General features: G+C 38.6%; 1 protein-coding gene across 1 annotated transcript in view; it reads left to right on the top strand.

Moving 5' to 3' along the window:
• Window positions 1-18723, top strand: part of LOC125779273 (uncharacterized) — an 854525-nt gene that overhangs the window by 587589 nt on the left and 248213 nt on the right. The gene's annotated exons all lie outside the window — the stretch shown is intronic.

Here is an 18723-nt window from a genome sequence, read left to right as displayed (position 1 = left end):
GGAGAATTTTCCTTGACTTTTGAAATTTCCTTAATTGTGAATTAAGGCATTTGTTATTATAGTGGCCTTGTTTTGGTATGGTGGTAACTAGTTTTGAAACTGGTCCACTTTGTGTTTCGATGTGCAGCGTTTGAGCTTTTTGTGCCTTTGAGCAACATGCTGTCTCTTGGCAATTTTTCGAATTTTGGGTTTCAGGATTTGCTTTTGCAATTAAACCTGTGGTTCTTTGTGTATTCTTTGAGGTGAGATGGGATATCTGCTGTAATGAAGCATTGAGTTGTGTCTTTTGTGACAATATAAGCAATTAAATTTGCTTTTGCAATTTTTAAGATTGTGTGCATTGGACAAGCAGTTTGTACAGAGTCTGTTTGATCTGACAAAGTTGTTCCTTTCATTTATATTAAGTTTTTTAAACTTTTCGCAAGATTTTAGCTTTGCCCTCTTGTGCATAGTTCGCATGACGTATGTATTCTTTGTTCGGATCTGAACGATTGTGTATTGTTAAAAATTTTGTTTGATTTGTTTTTGCTTCTAACTTGGGGTCTATTTAAGCTTCCATTTTGGTCGTTTTTGTTCTTAGTTTTGAATAGTTTTTCTTCTAACCTTTCCGCAATTTCATATTGGGTGGTGAGAAAATCTTTCATTTGTTGCCACGTTGGGCACTTTTTTCGTGATGAGAGCGATTGCTCCCATAGAAGTAACGACTTTTCTGGTAATGCGGCGGTGCATATGTTAACCAGAATAGGATCCCAGCTATCTGTGGGAATATTTAGTGTCTATAGAATCGACAAGCAATTTGAAACAGTGGATTCTAGTTTGATGAATTCTACACTTGTTCCTTTCTTAACTTTTGGCAAGTTCATTGGTGTCGTTACTTGTTTATCGACCAGTATTCTTTCGCTTTCAAATCTAGTTTTTGGAGCTTCCCAAGCCAAATTGAAATTGTCGTCATTTAATGCGAACTGTTTAACTATTTCGCCTGCTTGGCCTTTTGTTTTGTATCGGAGGTGATACAGTTTTTGTGCCTTTGATAGTTGTGGATGGTTGATGTAAATGGCTGTGAACATGTCCCGGAAGGACGGCCATTCTTCATAACCTCCTTAAAAGGTTTCTGTATCACATGCAGGCACCTAGAGTTGGATGCCTGAACTTGCCTCTTGATTGTCTATTTGTGGCAGCTCTACTCTACTGTGGGGAGTAGGTGCAATTGCTTTAATGAGCTTTAATTGATCGGAGATCATAGCTTTCGTTTCTTCATATTGGTCCAAGCAGTTTTCGTAAATATCGTAAGCAGATAATTTAAAATTGTGTGGTAGATCTGAATCGTTAGAATCTACAATGGCGTCATAAGCCGCTTGGAGGCGAGTCCAAAAATTTTTTAGATTTTGATTTTTTATTTCTAGTAGCGATTCCGAGTTTTCGTGTATCGGTGAGGAGGCAAATCTAGTGCAGTATCTTATTAAACTGTCACTTTGTGAAATTAATTTAGCAACCTGATTTGCAGCTCCTGCAGGTGTATTTTGATTGGTGTCGTTATTAACCATTTTTGCGAAATAATATTTTTTATTTATATTTTAGTTTGAAAATATATTTGAATTAATTACATTTTTTATTTATCAAAATATTTGATGTCCGAATGATTTTTTATTTAGGTACACCCTAATACTTGGACTTATATGTATGTTTGTATGTGCGTATGAAGTTGCTTATGTTTTGTGCAATTGAGAGCTCGTCGAAGAGATCAATATGCTTTGTACATAAGTATGCACGAATTGTTTGTTATGCTTTGTTCGTAAGCAATTGAGAGCTCGTTAGAGAGATCAATTAGCTTTTTGTCCACAATCCTGCTTGTTTTTGTTTGCCAAAGAACAAGAGGTATTGCTGGATAATTGCAAATGTGGACTTTGAATTTTTGGTTTTTTTTGAGATTTTTTGTTTTGCGTCACAGGCAGATTTTGCCGTATGTTTGTATGTAAATGTACTTATATTTTTGCGCAAAGGTGAAAGGTGCGAGAAAACGTAATAGAAAAGAAGTATTTTCCTTTTTTTAAATGCTGCATATGCAAATATGTATTTTAAATTTTAAATGTAAGCAAGTGTATTTATTATGTATGTATATGTGTATGTATATGCATATGTAAGTGTAGTATGTAAGTTTATACACTGTGTGTAAAAAAGCATATAAGTATGTATGATAGCATGTATATTGTTCAAGTTAATACTTTTTTGTATACCCGATCTTTTTGTATGGTTGTGTCCACAAACTTATGTATATTTAGTGAAAATGATTTTTTTTATATTCGTTCCAACAAACGTAATTTGTGAGGTTTACTTAACCGTTCCGTTAATTTATTTACGGAAAGTTACGATTACCTTTTTTTTTGAAAATTAATTAAAATTAATATTTTTAATAATTTGGTACCCAGTGTAGGGTATATAAAGAAATTCAGATTCTAAGCCGTCTGTAAGCATAAGGTTGCAATAGAGGGAGAGCACGAAATGGAATTGAAGAAAGCTAAAGGTGCTTATACTCGTATATATGCTTGTATTTTTTGCCTCTCTTGTTTTGTTTTTTACTATATGTTATAATTATATTTTATGTTTATTCTCTTGCTTATGCAAACTTGCTTATTGTTTTTGTTAAACATACGAAGTATGCTGGAAAAATTGTAAGTAAATATTTTAATTGTTTTTTTTTTTGTTTGTTAAAAAGTGTGTTTGAATACACGCAGGTAAGTAGGCATCGAATAAATGAGTATTTGTATTTATGTATTCATGTGTCTATTATATACTCGTATTAAAGGACTTGATACGCTATTTTTAATCATTTGAATATATGTGTACAATTTTTAACAGATTCTTTCCCAAAAATAATACAATTGCTAAGTATTTGGAATAGTAGAAAAGAACTGCAACCAAATACGCAGTGAAATAGATTATAACTGGCTCAGTAATCAGTCGTTAACGTGCATCCCAAAATACTGATGTCATTCCAGCCGACTTTTTCGTCTTTCCACGCTTGAGAACCGGTTCATCATGTGCAGTCCCCTAGAATGAATGCCGATTGGACTCCAGTGGGAAATGGTGGAGCTATGTTTCTATTGTCACACACCGACGCAAGAATTCAGTTTTATTACGATTAAAGAACACTCACTTCTCAGAATCAGTTATTCGTTCAATTATGAACTTACGAGGCACCCACTTTGCACAGAGCTTTTGCCTTTTTAGAGCATTACTGTCGTCGGTGTTCATTTCGCCTGTTTCTAGCTTAACAAATATCTTTTTAACGATGGATTTCCCTGAGCCCAAACTCAGCAGTATTTTCCCCCAAAAAGCAATGCTTTATTAACACACGAATTGCTTTATGATCCATTTTTTTGTAAACTGACACAAGTTGCTTTAAAAAAATGCTATATTTCATTAACTAATCTAATATAGATCATATATGTAGATGGTAGTAGTAGTATTACCTATGTATCAGCCACAGTGAAGCGTGGACGGGTCCTCTAGTTTATAATAAATTACACAGCAACAAAATTTTCATTCATGAACACTAGCGCACATTCAACGTATAAAATTGATTCATTCATAAAATATATACCTCTCACCGAGCATACCTTTGTCAACAAGCGGTTTTTCGCGACGAAGGCAAAAGCTAAAAATCATAAATTGAAATTTGTATGTATACGTACATAGCTGTTAGAGCGGCAGGGGAAGCGGTAACAATCGGCCTTCATTTGTTTGTGTTTTACGGCACAGCTCGAATTTTCTACTACTCGTAACAACACAATGTTGTGACACTTTGACGTCGCGTCAGTCCTTCGACACATTGACTTTTTAACAAAACGTGAAGTTCGGCCTTTGGTTGTCAGTGACAACGCAGATTTCGTATGAAACAATGGGCGTATATATGTACATTAGGGTGTTTTTTTTTTAATTGAACTATTAATTTTTTTCAGTCCCGTCACCAAATTTCCTTGGAAATACCATAAAAAAATTCCCTGAAATTTTTAGCCCATACTATTAACGTTATGAACTGTACTAAGGTCTGTAAAACTTTTCCATAGACAATACACTACAATCGTGAGTTTTTATCTTTAAATTCCTACAGATCAGAGGTATTTTATGGCATCGCTTTGTCTTTAGACGCATATTTCTCAGAATTGTTCGCTCTACAAAAGTTCCCAGCACAACAAAGTCGTAACTCACACCGGCGAGGTAGTACGGGTCTCTAAACCCGATTTTTCCAAGAATTTCCCATTTTTTTTGTATATATCTCGTAAATGACAGGAGCTTTAGAAAAATGTACATGAAAAATTTGTAGCAAATTTTATTTGCTATAAAAAAAGTTCGAGGTCAATCGCTATCATTAATACTTCTCGAGATATTCGGCTTTATAGAAATTTTATAGATGGTATGTATTGAAAAATCTATGAAAATTGCATACAGTTTTACTTAAAAAGCTGAATAAATAAATTAAGTATTAATCAGAATGCGCCTCGTCAATTTGTACATGAGGACTTATGTGAATATCCTTCGAAACGCTTCCCCTACGACCATAGATAGTCTCGAAAAACATTGTATCTGATCCAAAGACCACATCTTACTGTACATAACTGCAACAAAAAAGGTAAGAACAGTTATACCCGTGAGGAAAAGTATGCAATATTCACGTAAATTTCTCCCCGGTGTCAGCCACCACAAGGCTGTAAAGGATGGCAAATATTGATGCAATCTACTTAGTAAGTAAGTCGAAACACTAAAAAAACACATAAAATATATGTGTGTTAGTAAAATACTTAGGGTTGGTTACTTGTAGATTTATACAATGCAGAAGAACTCCGGAGGTTGGTAGATGCACCAGTAGATACAATAACAAACCTTGAGTTTGTTTACATATTGAGACGATCACCGATACGAGAGCAATATATTGGGTTGTCAAAAAAGTCTTGCGGTATTTTTATTGAATCAATTCGTACATACATCGAGCTTCTTAGTGACTCCAAGGTTCTTCAAATGGTTAATAACAGTTTGATGACTACTATGCCGGTCTCTTTCGACCAATTCAGCGATTTTATAGCAATTTTCGACGACAGGCCTTCGGAGCGTGGCGCATCTTCGACCACCTCTACACCAGAACGAAAACGTTGAAACCATCGTTGTGCGGTGGAAATGGAAACTGTATCGGGTCCATAAACTGCACAAATTTTATTGGCGGCTTGAGATGCATTTTTGCCTTTATCGTAGTAGTACTATAAAATATGCCGTATTTTCTCTTTATTTTGCTCTATGTTTGCGACACTATAACTCACGAACGACTTAAAAGAAACGACAATCAAATACATATGTGTTAGCGCGTGAAATGAGCTTTCCAAAAAGGTATAGCATGACCCGATGCGACGAATAAAGCTAGAACTACGCGCTTTCAGCGCCAACTAGCGAAAATACCGCAAGACTTTTTTGACAACCCAATAGAATCAACGATAAATTTATAGCAGAATTCTGTAAGCAGTCTCTAGTCACTATTTGAGCCATTTTGATAGTTAGCAAGTCACAAAACTAAAAAAAACTCTTGTTTGCCATTTTGAATATACATCATAGATATTAATCGATTGTCGTTTTTTTTTTTTATTTTTTGTAAGCAACTTAAACACGAAAAAGTTAAAAATAAATCAATTTTACGTAAATTTCGTTAATATTCTGACACAAAGTCAACATATATTTTTATTTTTATTGGTAACTAGAGGACCCGTCCACGCTTCACTGTGGCTGACACATAGATAATACTACTCGTACTACTACCATCTATATGATTTCTAATAGTTGGATTACAATTATTAGTTAATGAGATATAGCATATCTGTGAAGCAACTTGTGTTAGTTTACAAAAAAATGGATCATAGAGCATTTCGTGTGTTAATAAATCATTGCTTTTTGGAGGAAAATGCTGTTGAATTTGGGCTCAGGGAAATCCACCGATGAAAAGATATTTGCTAAGCTTAAAGAGGCAAAAGCTCTGTGCAAAGTGGGTGCCTCGCAAGTTCATAATCCAACAAAAACAACGAATAACTGATTCTGAGAAGTGTTTGAATGCTCTCTAATCGGAATAAAGCCGAATTTTTTCGTCGGTGATAGAAACATAGCTCCATCATTTCCCACTGGAGTCCAATCGACAGTCATTCTAGTGGACTGCACCTGATGAACCGGTTCTCAAGCGTGGAAAGACGAAAAAGTCGGCTGGAATGACATCAGTATTTTGGGATGCACGTCAACGACTGATTACTGGGCCAGTTATAATCTATTTCACTGCATATTTGGTTGCACTTCTTTTCTACTATTCCAAATACTTAGCAATTGCATTATTTTTGAGGAAGAATCTGTTTAAAATTATACGCATATATTCAAATGATTCCTACAAACATGAATTTTTAAATTATAATTTTTTTTACCTAATTGGTTCAGCCGTTCTTGAGTTATAAATGGTGTAACTAACAACAACTTTCTTTTATATAAGTTATCGCGAAGAAACGACACACCCTAATTCCCGTCGTAATAAGAGCCTACCACTCTGCACATGTCGCTAAGTCAGCACATTTTGCGTGAGAACATTGGCCAGACATCTAAGTAAACAAACACCATGCACGAGGCGCAAGGTCAGCAAAACGTCAGCAGAGGAGCTACAACGCGATGCGAGTTGGTGGCTTGAGCTAAGTTAGGAATAATTAAAATGGCACTTTATACTTGACAACTAAGCCGTGATGACGGCAAATAAAATAACTTCAAATTGAATAATACATTTGAATAATTGGCGCCCAACGTGGGGCTCGCGAGTGAAAAGTTTAATAGAAAAATATAAAGTTCTTAACTCGACTCGTGTAACTACGACAGTTGGCTCACTTAAAATCGACAACAATCAACTACTTGGACTCAGCGTGGACTTAAAGAAGAGACAACCTTTGGCCCGATCAATTAACCGGAAGAACCTGAACCTAATTTTAATCTATTCAAATCCAATGGAAGGGTAAGTGAGATGCTCGTTTCCTGGAATAAATATAGCAATAATTATGAATAAAATAAAGGAAAGTGACAGAACAAAAATTAATGAGTGAAGGTCTGGAAGACCTTTTTAGAAATTTAAAGTTAGGAAGTCAGAAAGCAAATATGAACACGGAACAAATAACCGAGTTAATTAAGGCGGAAGTTAGAAGTGCTTTGGCAGCACAAAGGTTGGAGTTCGATAGGAAGTTAGGAGCAATCCAAAACCAGGTGACAGGCAGCAGGCCAAAGGTAGAAAAATATCTAAAGGTATCTGTAAATCCACTAGTGACATGTGACATAACGCTTGATGCTATCAAATCACTTCCAGAATTTCATGGTCACATAGGCACATATGTGTCATGGCGCGAGGCGGCGCATAACGCTTATGAACTGTTCAAAAGGTACGATGGCAGTGAACGACACTACCAAGCAGTTACCATTTTGAGGAACAAAATAAGAGGGGCTGCCGATGCGGTCCTCTCATCGTTTAGTACTGTGCTGAACTTTAATGCCATTATAGCACGTTTAGACTTTACGTACGCGGACAAACGTCCCGTATATCTTATAGAGCAGGAATTATCTACCTTAAGACAGGGTTCTAGGTCCTGTCTGGAATTCTACGATGAGGTAGAAAAGAAGCTAACGTTACTAGCTAATAAGACTATAATGTCTTACGAGAGTAGCGTGGCAGAAATTATAAACGAGAAATATAGGGCAGATGCCCTAAGAGTTTTCATTTCCGGCTTAAGGAAGCCCTTATGCGACATTCTTTTCGCCTCACGGCCGTCTGACCTTCCGTCTGCTCTTGCTTTAGCACAGGAGGTAGACTCAAACCATGAGCGGTATGCGTTCGCGGCCAATTTTGCTGCCAGGAACGTCGAGGGCAACCACATTAAAAAAAATAATAATATAATTTCAAGCCAGAACAACCATAGGACAAACACTTATGATCCACCCTCAGCTCATAAGAGCCCACACTACTATAGTAATAGGCAGTACAAACCCGGACATGCACCTCATTTTACGGAAAATCAAAGGGTAAATAACGGACGTGACAACGACAGACTAGTCAGAGCGGAACCAATGGACGTTGATCCATCCTTATCGAAATTTAAACACCAATCGTTTGACAGAGACCGAGGTGCCTATCAAGGAAACAGTAATAGAATGCAACAGGGCTATCAACAAAAACGTCCAGCAAATTCTGGACGTTACACAGGACCAAAGATCCAACGTGTTAATCATCTGGAGGAGGAAGTTGAGCTACAGAGTGAATCATTGTACGGTGCAGAAGCCGAACAAGCGGCGGATGACGTAAGTTTAGATCAACTTAATTTTTTAGGGGAAGGTCCCTCCTACCCTGGATTTCAAAGTTCCTAGGAGGGAAAGAAGTGAAACTCCTTATCGATACTGGTGCGTCGAGGAGTTATATGAAACCAACACCGGCTTTAAGGACACAACATTTCAGGGACACATTCTCTGTAAAATCTATTCACGGGGTTACTTCTATCATGGAAAAATGCTACATGAAAATATTTGGCGTAGTGGCAGAATTTTTCATCTTACCGGACTTAACATCATTTGATGGCGTGATTGGGCTCGACATACTAAACAGGGTCCATGCGAACATTGACCTTAAATCGAATACAATAAATCATGATTTTGGTGAGGAGGAAATCTTCTTCATTTCCAGTCATGACGTAAGCCATCTTAGGCTTCAAACAAATCTAGTACCAACAGACGTTAGGGAAGATTTTTCTAGAATGATCAAAAGGATGAATAGGGTTTTTGCTGACCCCAATGAGGCACTACCGTACAATACAAAGGTGATAGCAACAATTCGCACGGAGGACGAAACACCAGTTTACTCAAGATTATACCCGTACCCACTGAGTGTAGCGGATTTCGTGGACAAAGAAATCAAGGATTTGTTAGCAAATGGAGTTATCCGGCCATCAAGATCACCCTTTAACAACCCTATATGGGTGGTAAAGAAAAAGGGGGTAGACGAAAACGGACAGGCGAAGCAGAGATTAGTTATAGATTTTCGGAAACTCAATGAAAAAACTATCGGTGATAAATACCCAATTCCCGACATAACAGGAATTCTTTCCAATTTGGGTGGTAGTAAATACTTCACCACTTTGGACTTAAAATCTGGTTTCCATCAGATTAAACTATTGGAGCGTGATAGGGAAAAAACAGCTTTCTCTGTCAAGAATGGCAAGTATGAATTTTGCCGGTTACCTTTTGGATTAAAAAACGCGCCGAGCATCTTTCAACGCGCCATAGACGACGTATTAAGAGAGCATATTGGGAAAAGCTGTTTTGTCTATGTAGACGATGTTATTATTTTTTCGGAAAACAAACAGCAGCATCTGAAAGATATAGAATCAATTTTAAATGAATTATTTAGGGCCAACATGAGAGTGTCAGTTGAAAAATCCAAATTTTTTAGGACTGAGGTCGAATACCTGGGGTTCTTAGTTTCACAAGGAGGAATAAAAACGTGTCCAGACAAAGTCGACACAATACGAAGTTTCCCTGAGCCCACCACTCTAAGGGGACTCAGATCATTTCTAGGTCTAGCGGGTTATTATAGATGTTTTATAAGGGATTTCGCTAGAATATCAAAACCATTGTCGAGCATCATGAGAGGCGAATACGGTCGAGTTACTGCGTCCCAATCAAAAAAAATCAGAATTGATTTGACGGACGAACAGAAAAAGACCTTCGAAACAATTAAAGAAATTTTAGCGTCAGAGGATGTAACCCTGACGTATCCAGATTTTAACAAACAATTCGACCTAACTACTGACGCGTCGGCTCATGCTATAGGCGCCGTCCTCTCTCAGGAGGGCAAACCGATTACCATGATTTCTCGCACTCTGTCCGGGAGCGAGGAGCATTACGCTACCAATGAAAGGGAATTGTTAGCTATTGTATGGGCATTGAAAGCTCTTAGAAACTACCTGTACGGCGTAACAAAACTTAATGTTTATACTGACCACCAGCCGCTGACCTTTGCGGTTTCGGATAGGAATCCTAATTCGAAAATTAAAAGATGGAAAGCCTTCATAGACGAATGCAACGCAAAGCTAATCTACAAACCAGGAAAGGAAAATGTGGTGGCAGACGCTCTATCTAGGCAACATATAAATGCTTTAGATAACACGAGCATCGAGACAATTCATAGCGAGGAATCATCAACCCATACAATTGAAAGATCGGAAAAACCGGTAAATTGCTTCCGCAACCAGATTATTGTGGAGGTAGGTACAGAACCTCAAAGAAAAACTTTTATAATTTTTGGAAAAAAGACAAGGCATATCATTTCTTACCGAGAAAAAAAGGATTTATTAGAACTTTTACAGGAGGCCGTAAACACAACAGCAGTAAACGCAATACACTGCGATCTGCATGCACTTGCACAGTTTCAGCACGAACTGGTCGAAATGTTTCCAACAGTTAAATTCAGACATACGGAAAAATTCGTTAACGACATTTCGAATCCGAATGAGCAGCAGGAAATTATCGCTGCAGAACATAACAGAGCGCATCGAGCAGCGCAGGAGAACACAAAACAAATTCTAGAGGATTACTTCTTTCCAAAAATGGAGAAAAAAGTTAAACAATTTGTGGGAAATTGTCGAACTTGCTCGCGGGCGAAGTATGATCGGCACCCAAAGAAGCAGCTTATTGCTCAAACGCCCATACCAACATATTGTGGAGAAATTCTTCACATTGACATATTTTCTACCGGGTCCAAGTTCTTCTTGACGTGCATCGACAAGTTTTCAAAATTTGCGATAGTACAGTCGTTGAAATCAAGAACGATAGTAGATGTCAAACCACAGCTCCTTCAGTTACTCAACATGTTTTTCGGTACTCGAATAGTTTATTGCGACAATGAGAAGTCGCTGAATTCACACAGCATCAAAGCTACATTAAAGAATCACTTCAATATCGACATTGCGAATGCTCCACCACTACATAGTACATCAAATGGTCAGGTGGAGCGATTTCATAGCACACTAATGGAAATAGCACGATGCCTTAAACTTGACAAAAATCTTGATGATGTTGAGGAAATTGTCCTTTTAGCTACGATTGAGTATAACAGGTCCATTCACACAGTAACGGGGATGAAGCCCCTTACCGTATTTCGTTCAATTAAAGATGACAACCAAATACCATGCCGCTTAAGAAACGCACAGGAAAGAGAACTAACAACTCATAATAAGAACAGGCAGGATAGGGAGTTCCCTGTTGGAGAAAAAGTACTTGTTAAAAATAACAGGAGACTAGGCAATAAGCTTACGCCTCTTTATACTGAGGAAGAGGTGGAAAAAGACATGGGTACAACAGTTTTAATAAAAGGGAGAAGGGTCCATAAGGACAACCTTCGTTAAACTTAATCTAGAACCTAGGCGTTTCTAATGATAAACAATTAACAAAAAATTTCATATATGTTTTTAGGATTTTCATAATTTTGGCCATATCAATATTGGTAACGACAGGAAGGTTAATCGACTATACCAATGCAAGGTACATTCCGGTGGTCGGTGAGGACCTTGTAATTTGGGAAAATTCAGGACACATCAAGCATGTTACCAACTTGACACTTTACGAATTACTGAGAGACGAGACAATTAATGCCACAGACCACTTTCCTCAGTCACATATGAGGAAGTTACTAGACGCGGACATAAACCAGATAAGTCGACTGATACAAATGATAAACGCTCACCACAGACAGGCGAGAAGCCTGAATGCCCTAGGGACAGTCCTGAAATACATTGCTGGAACTCCTGACCATGACGACTTCAATAGATTAATGAGCACAGAAGAACAGCTAATTAACTCGCAGGACAGACAGTTTACCATAAACACTCAAGTACAGAAAGAAATCAATAACCTTACCATTACAGTAAATAAAATCCTGAAATTAACAAAAGAAAGAGAAATAAACACCGGTCACCTTTATGACATACTACTGGCTAGAAACAGAGCAATTATTACAGAATTAAATAACATTATAACAGCAGTCACTTTCGCCAAAATTGGGGTCTTAAGTCCCATTCTCTTAGACAGTAACGAAATAAATTTCATAACAGGAGACGAGCACTTCACTGACCTTACCGTGGCCGATGTTATGGCAGTAGCTAGAATTAAGATATTACAGTATAATAACATAATTTACTTTTTAATAAGATATCCGATTCCTATGTTTAGATGTAAGAAAATTACTATTTTACCGGTAGCTCATGGCCACCAAATCCTGCACCTAGAAGAATCCATCTTAGCCAAGTGTTATAACCATACCGTAGCCGTAAAGAACTGCAGCGACACAACACCAACGTTTTGCTTACCATCTCCGACTACATCATGCGCTCTGCAACTACTGACTCGCAACACCGCTAATTGCAGTACAACATTTAACAACCTCACACCAATTTCACCGATAAGTGACGGCCTTGTTGTCATCAATGACCAATTGGCTGTCATCGAGGAAAATAATGAGGTCCCTATTACGGTCAACGGAACATACCTCGTGGTCTTCAAAAACAACGTAAAGATTAATGGTACGACTTTTTATAACGAAAATTCTACATTGCCTCTAAAACCTGAAACTCCATGGGCTTCTACAATCAACTTGACGCAGCACACGGAAATATTAAGCGCTTCTTACCTTCACCATGTGAATCTAGAGAATGTTCAAAGGATCAATCACCTGCAGCGATCAATCCATTATGGCCACGTTACAGGTTTCTCAGCCATTGGTGTCTTATTAATCATGGCATTCACTGTTTACGTCCTTCTCAGGATAAGGAGGACCAAGAGAGAGATTATCATAGCCAGGTCCGTTGAAACTGCAATTAAAACCGCTTCTTTGAGGACCGAGGACGTTCCCCATTTAGAAGGGGAGGAGTTATCGCGAAGAAACGACACACCCTAATTCCCGTCGTAATAAGAGCCTACCACTCTGCACATGTCGCTAAGTCAGCACATTTTGCGTGAGAACATTGGCCAGACATCTAAGTAAACAAACACCATGCACGAGGCGCAAGGTCAGCAAAACGTCAGCAGAGGAGCTACAACGCGATGCGGGTTGGTGGCTTGAGCTAAGTTAGGAATAATTAAAATGGCACTTTATACTTGACAACTAAGCCGTGATGACGGCAAATAAAATAACTTCAAATTGAATAATACATTTGAATAATTTATATATACATGTGAGGTTGTTTTTATTATTATTATTTTTTTTTTGAAGAAATGAAATATTCAAATGATTCCTACAAAACTGAATTTTGAACAAATGCTTACGATTTGAAATATAATTTTTTGTATTTATGAGTTGTATTAAATTTTGACATAAAGAGATGAAAAATATCCTATGTCCTTACCTGGTTCTATGCGAATTCAAATGATTCCTACCAACATGAATTTTGAACAAATGCTTATGATTAGAAGTGTAATTTTTTGTAATTATGAGTTGTATTAAATTTTTGACATAAAGAGATAAAAAGTATCCTATGTCCTTATCCTGGTTCTAAGCTACCTCCCCACCAAGCTACACCCATAAATGATTTAACTAACAACAACTTTCTTTTGTATATACGTAGGTTGCTATATATATTTCTGAACTAGGCAACACTAAGTGTTGCCAGGTGCAATCTGACGTTTCCATTAGAAAGTTTGACATTTTTTAGCATAACATCACTCAGAAGGTTTTGTCATTTAATCGTGAATTGTTTTGTTTACAGGGAATTAAAAAATTCATCTCGGGCAAAAAATGGAATTAACTCGTGAACATTTTCGTGCGATCATTTTTGACAACTTTCGACGTGGATTATCACGAAAAGAGTGCATCGATGAACTAAAATCTTTGTGTGGCTATGAAGCACCATCCTATAGCACTGTGAAAAACTGGTACAACGAATTCAATCGTGGCCGACGCTCGCTCAAAGACGAATTCCGTGAAGGCCGTTGGCCAGAAAACATCGATGCCGTAATGATAATGCAAGACCGTCATGTGACATACCTTCAGATAGAGGCATGCCTATGCATTTCTCCCACCAGCATACATTTGATATTACATGAACACCTGGCCGTAAAAAAGGTTTGTTCTCGTTGGATCCCGCACAATTTGACAATCGTTAAAAAAAGGCTCGTGTGGATTGGTGTACAGAAATGCTGAAAAAAAAACGATCGCGGTGCTTCAAAAGACGTTTATAAGATCGTCACAGGTCACGAATCATGGATCTATGCGTATGAGCCCGAATATGCTTTTTGACTTCTTCTTCTTTACTGGCGTAGACACCGCTTACGCGATTATAGGCGAGTCAACAACAGCGCGCCAGTCGTTTCTTCTCTTCGCTACGTGGCGCCAATTGGATATTCCAAGCGAGGCCAGATCCTTCTCCACTTGGTCCTTCCACCGGAGTGGAGGTCTTCTTCTTCCTCTGCTTCCCGCGGTGGGTACTGCGTCGAATACTTTCAGAGCTGGAGTGTTTTCATCCATCCGGACAACATGACCTAGCCAGCGTAGCCGCTGTCTTTTAATTCGCTGAACTATGTCAATGTCGTCGCATATCTCGTACAGCTCATCGTTCCATCGAATGCGATATTCGCCGTGGCCAGTGCGCAAAGGACCATAAATCTTTCGCAGAACTTTTCTCTCGAAAACTCACAAAGTCGACTCATCGGTTGTTGTCATCGTCCAAGCCTCTGCACCATATAGCAGGACGGGAATTATGAGCGACTTATAGAGTTTGGTTTTTGTTCGTCGAGAGAGGACTTTACTTTTCAATTGCCTACTCAGTCCGAAGTAGCACCTGTTGGCAAGAGTAATCCTGCGTTGGATTTCCAGGCTGACATTGTTGGTGGTGTTGGAGGATGGAGTCCTGTGTAGAAGTTCACGCAAGTGAGGAAAGTTCTCTGATCGCCAGTCATTTGGGAGTGGCCAAAAACGATTCTTTTACATATGACTCAAGCAGCTCACGACTTCCGGTCTTTGACCAAGTATCCTCTGGGTAGCCTAAGAACATCCGTTTGAAGGCGAGCTAAAGTGAGAAGGCGAAACATCCCCTGCATAGGGTTGTGCGCTGGGTTTGGGACCCGCCACGTAAAAAAACACCCCCAATGAAAAACAACAAACAGCTTTTGACTATGTTATACAAATATGTTAATATTTGTTATCGACATATTTATTTTCATTCAAGTGTTAATACATCTTTAAATAATGAAATGGATGTAAGAGCTGATTAGACCTGTTCGTTTTCAATTGAGAGATTTTTGTCACAGTCACTTACAGAATCGCTCCGCTAAATTACCTAGACAGCCATATTCGAAATTGTCAGAAAGTTCGAATTTAGTTAATTAGAGCAGTAAAGAAGTTCAAGTTAGAGTCCTAAGCAAATGAGATATACTGAAAAGTTGTTAATTCAGATAATAAGTAGTAAAGCGTTCAGTTGTTGGAATTAGAGGTAATCAGATCAGCCTTGTTAAATCGTTAGTCGTTATTCGGTAGTTTTTTACATGAATTTGGTGTTTGTAAAATTAACAGATTATCGTTCTACCGAGTAACGAAGTATCAATCTGGCAAGCTTGATCATTTTTTCGTTACTCGGTAATATCACATCAGCTGTTTGTTAGTTGTTCGTTGCTTTATAAATTTTTAACGGAAAAATAAATTTGGTGTTCGTTGACTTAAACTTTTTAAATGGAAAAATAAACCGTTAATAAATAAATAATAGGCGAATATTCAGTCTAGCAAACTCTGTAATTGCTGGAGAGTTGCTACTCCGTTGCTAAGTCCAGTAGCGGGGCAATGCTGTGGCCCTTTTGGACGACGCCTGCTTGGTGCAACGGGGTGCGGACACCATTTATGTGGCATGACTGGGTCGTCGTATTGACCGACCATTTCTGTAATTTTTTATTGTTATTTTTAACGGTTTGTTGAGGGTTGCGGTTTTATTGATTCATTTTCATTGATTGTTTGATTTTATTTTCATTTGTGTTTCGGCATTTTGTTCGGATTATTTAGTATCGGATTTTCACTATTATCCGCGATTGGTAGAAAGCATATGCAATTTAACCAGCGGTCTGGTTAGTATTCCGCTTTGAGTACGGAGATCGACTACCCGGATGTGACCGTCTGAGCCGTAATAGAGCTTTTCTATGCGGCCAAGTCGCCACTCCGTAGGTGGGAGACAATCATCGTTAATAAGTACACAATCTCCAAGCTTTGGCGCATTTTCTGATGTTTTCCATCGATACCTCTTGTGGAGGTCCTTTAAATAGTATTCTTTCCTCTTTTGTCAGATTAGTACATTGCTCGAGGTGCACTGCTTTTACCGTAAAACAGGCAAAGACAGCCACGTAGCTCTCATTAGTTGTGGTCTAAGGTCTTTAGCATGGACGCCTTTATCTGAAAAAGCCCAACAAAATCAACACCTGTAATAGTGTCCGGTGGAAGTGCTGCCATAATCTGTGTTCGCAACTTCTGTTTATGCATAGTGTAGATTTTGCACATGAAAATGCACTTTTTTATTTGAGGCTTAAGTCGGGGAATATAGAACTCTTGGCGGTTTATATGTTGCATTAGGCGATGTTCCGCGTGCAACATTAGTATGTGTATATACTTGAATAGCAATGTCGAGACTTCTCTGGTATTATTAGAGGATGGCGTTCGTTACATGTCAGGCTAGAGTTGGCAAGCCGACCATTAGCACGAAGCAGACCTTTCGTATCCAGAAATGGATTTAGTACTAAGAGTCTTTTTGTCAATCGGCTTCGATTCTCTTAGTAGTGACATCTCGCAGCTGAAGTGGCGCCACTGAGTATAAGTGATAAGAGCGACCTTTGCCTTTTCTAGGTCTAGGTGTGTCAATATATCACCTTGGTAGAACAGCGTGGGTTCTCCCTTCACTCTACTTTTGAGTCGCTTGATGAAATTTAACATGTAAGCGATTACCCTCAGTGCTTGGGGGTATGATGAAAATCGCTCAAGGATGTCAGTATCAACCCATGTCGTTGAAAGGAGTCGATTCTTTCGACTTTCTGGGGCAATTATATTACGCATGGGCGATCGTGGCCAAGAATCGGGGGATTCTGTTAACCATCGAGGACCATTCCACCAAAGAGTGGTGGTGGCAAGGTGTAGAGGCTTGCACCCTCTTGTACCTAGATCGGCAGGATTGTCAGCACTGGCTACGTGTCGCCACGATCCCACTGGGTCAAGGATTTGAGACGTTCGATTGGAAATATACGTCTTCCACGCGTGGGGTGATTTTTCTAGCCAGGCTAATACAATTTCGGAATCAGACCAGAGATACAATTTATATTTGGTCACATTTAGATGCATTTGCACCATGGATACTAGTTTGGCTAGTAGGAGCGCACCACATACTTCCAGTCGTGGCAGACTTATTGTTTTTAGCGGAGTCACCTTTGCCTTGGCTACTAGTAGGTGACTGGTGGTCGCTGTGTCGGATTGTGTGCGCACATAGTTGGTGGCACAATATGCCCTTTCAGAGGTATCACAGAAATCATGTAGTTCGACTTTGTGCTCTGGGGCATAATTTATCTATCGTGGGATTTGTATCTGTGAGATATCATTCAGATTACCCGCGAACTGGAACCACTTTTCTAAACGAAGTGGTTTCACTTGTTCGTCCCAGTCAATTCCGTCTAGCCACAATTCTTGTATTAGAATTTTTGCATGTATCATAATTGGCGAAAGCTATCCTGCGCGGTCGAAAAGTTTTGCCACCGAGGATAAAATTTGCCTCTGATAGTGCGGATATTGACTTATTAGTGTATGAAAACTGGTCAGACATCGCAATCCATTGTATCCCCAAAGTTTTTGTTGTGCTTTCCTTTTCGAATTTAAGGAAATTAGTGTCTAATAGATTTTCTTTAGGGATGTCCTTTAAAATATTAGGGTGGTTCGCCGTTAACTTTTTCAACTGAAACCCTGCTGTATTAAGCGCTTGTCTCACTTGTGCTGGTGACTCGTATGCCTGAGGAAGACTGCGGCTTTCAGACAGAATGTCGTTTACCTATGTGAGTGTTTTCAACACTTGTGTCGCCAGAGGAAATTCTGACTTTGTGTCTTCTGCCAGTTCGTGGAGTGTACGAATGGCTAGGTATGGGGCACAGTTTACGCTAAAGGTAACTGTTTTTAATTTAAAGTCGCGTGGGGGACTATTGGGAGATTTTCAGAAAATAATTCGCTGAAAATCTTGATCATCTTTATGTACGACTATTTGTCGATACATTTTTTCAACATCCCCATTGAAAACGTATTTGTATGTACTCCAGTTTAGTATGAGGAGCATTAAACCTGGCTGAAGCGTGGGTCCCGTAAATAAAATGTCATTTAGGGAATTCCTCGAACTTGAGGATTTTGATGCATTAAAGACAACTCTTACCTTTGTGTTTTTTGTCTGGCTTTATTACTGCATGATGATGCAGGTAAAATGAATAATATTTACTTTTTATAATTTTTTCGACAGGGCTGACTTCCTCCATGTGGTCTAAATGGAGGAATTCTTCTAAAACCCTATCGTATTCTGGGTTTAGCTCGCCTTTTTTAAGTAGGTTTTTTCCCATACTTAAAACCAGTTGGATAGCAGAGGTCCGGGAATGACCTAAGTGTGTGGGGGAATTTTGGCTTTA

Source organism: Bactrocera dorsalis, chromosome 6 (genome assembly GCF_023373825.1).
Source record: "Bactrocera dorsalis isolate Fly_Bdor chromosome 6, ASM2337382v1, whole genome shotgun sequence".
Classification (NCBI taxonomy): Eukaryota; Metazoa; Arthropoda; class Insecta; order Diptera; family Tephritidae; genus Bactrocera; species Bactrocera dorsalis.
This window is presented reverse-complemented; position numbering and strand designations above follow the sequence as displayed.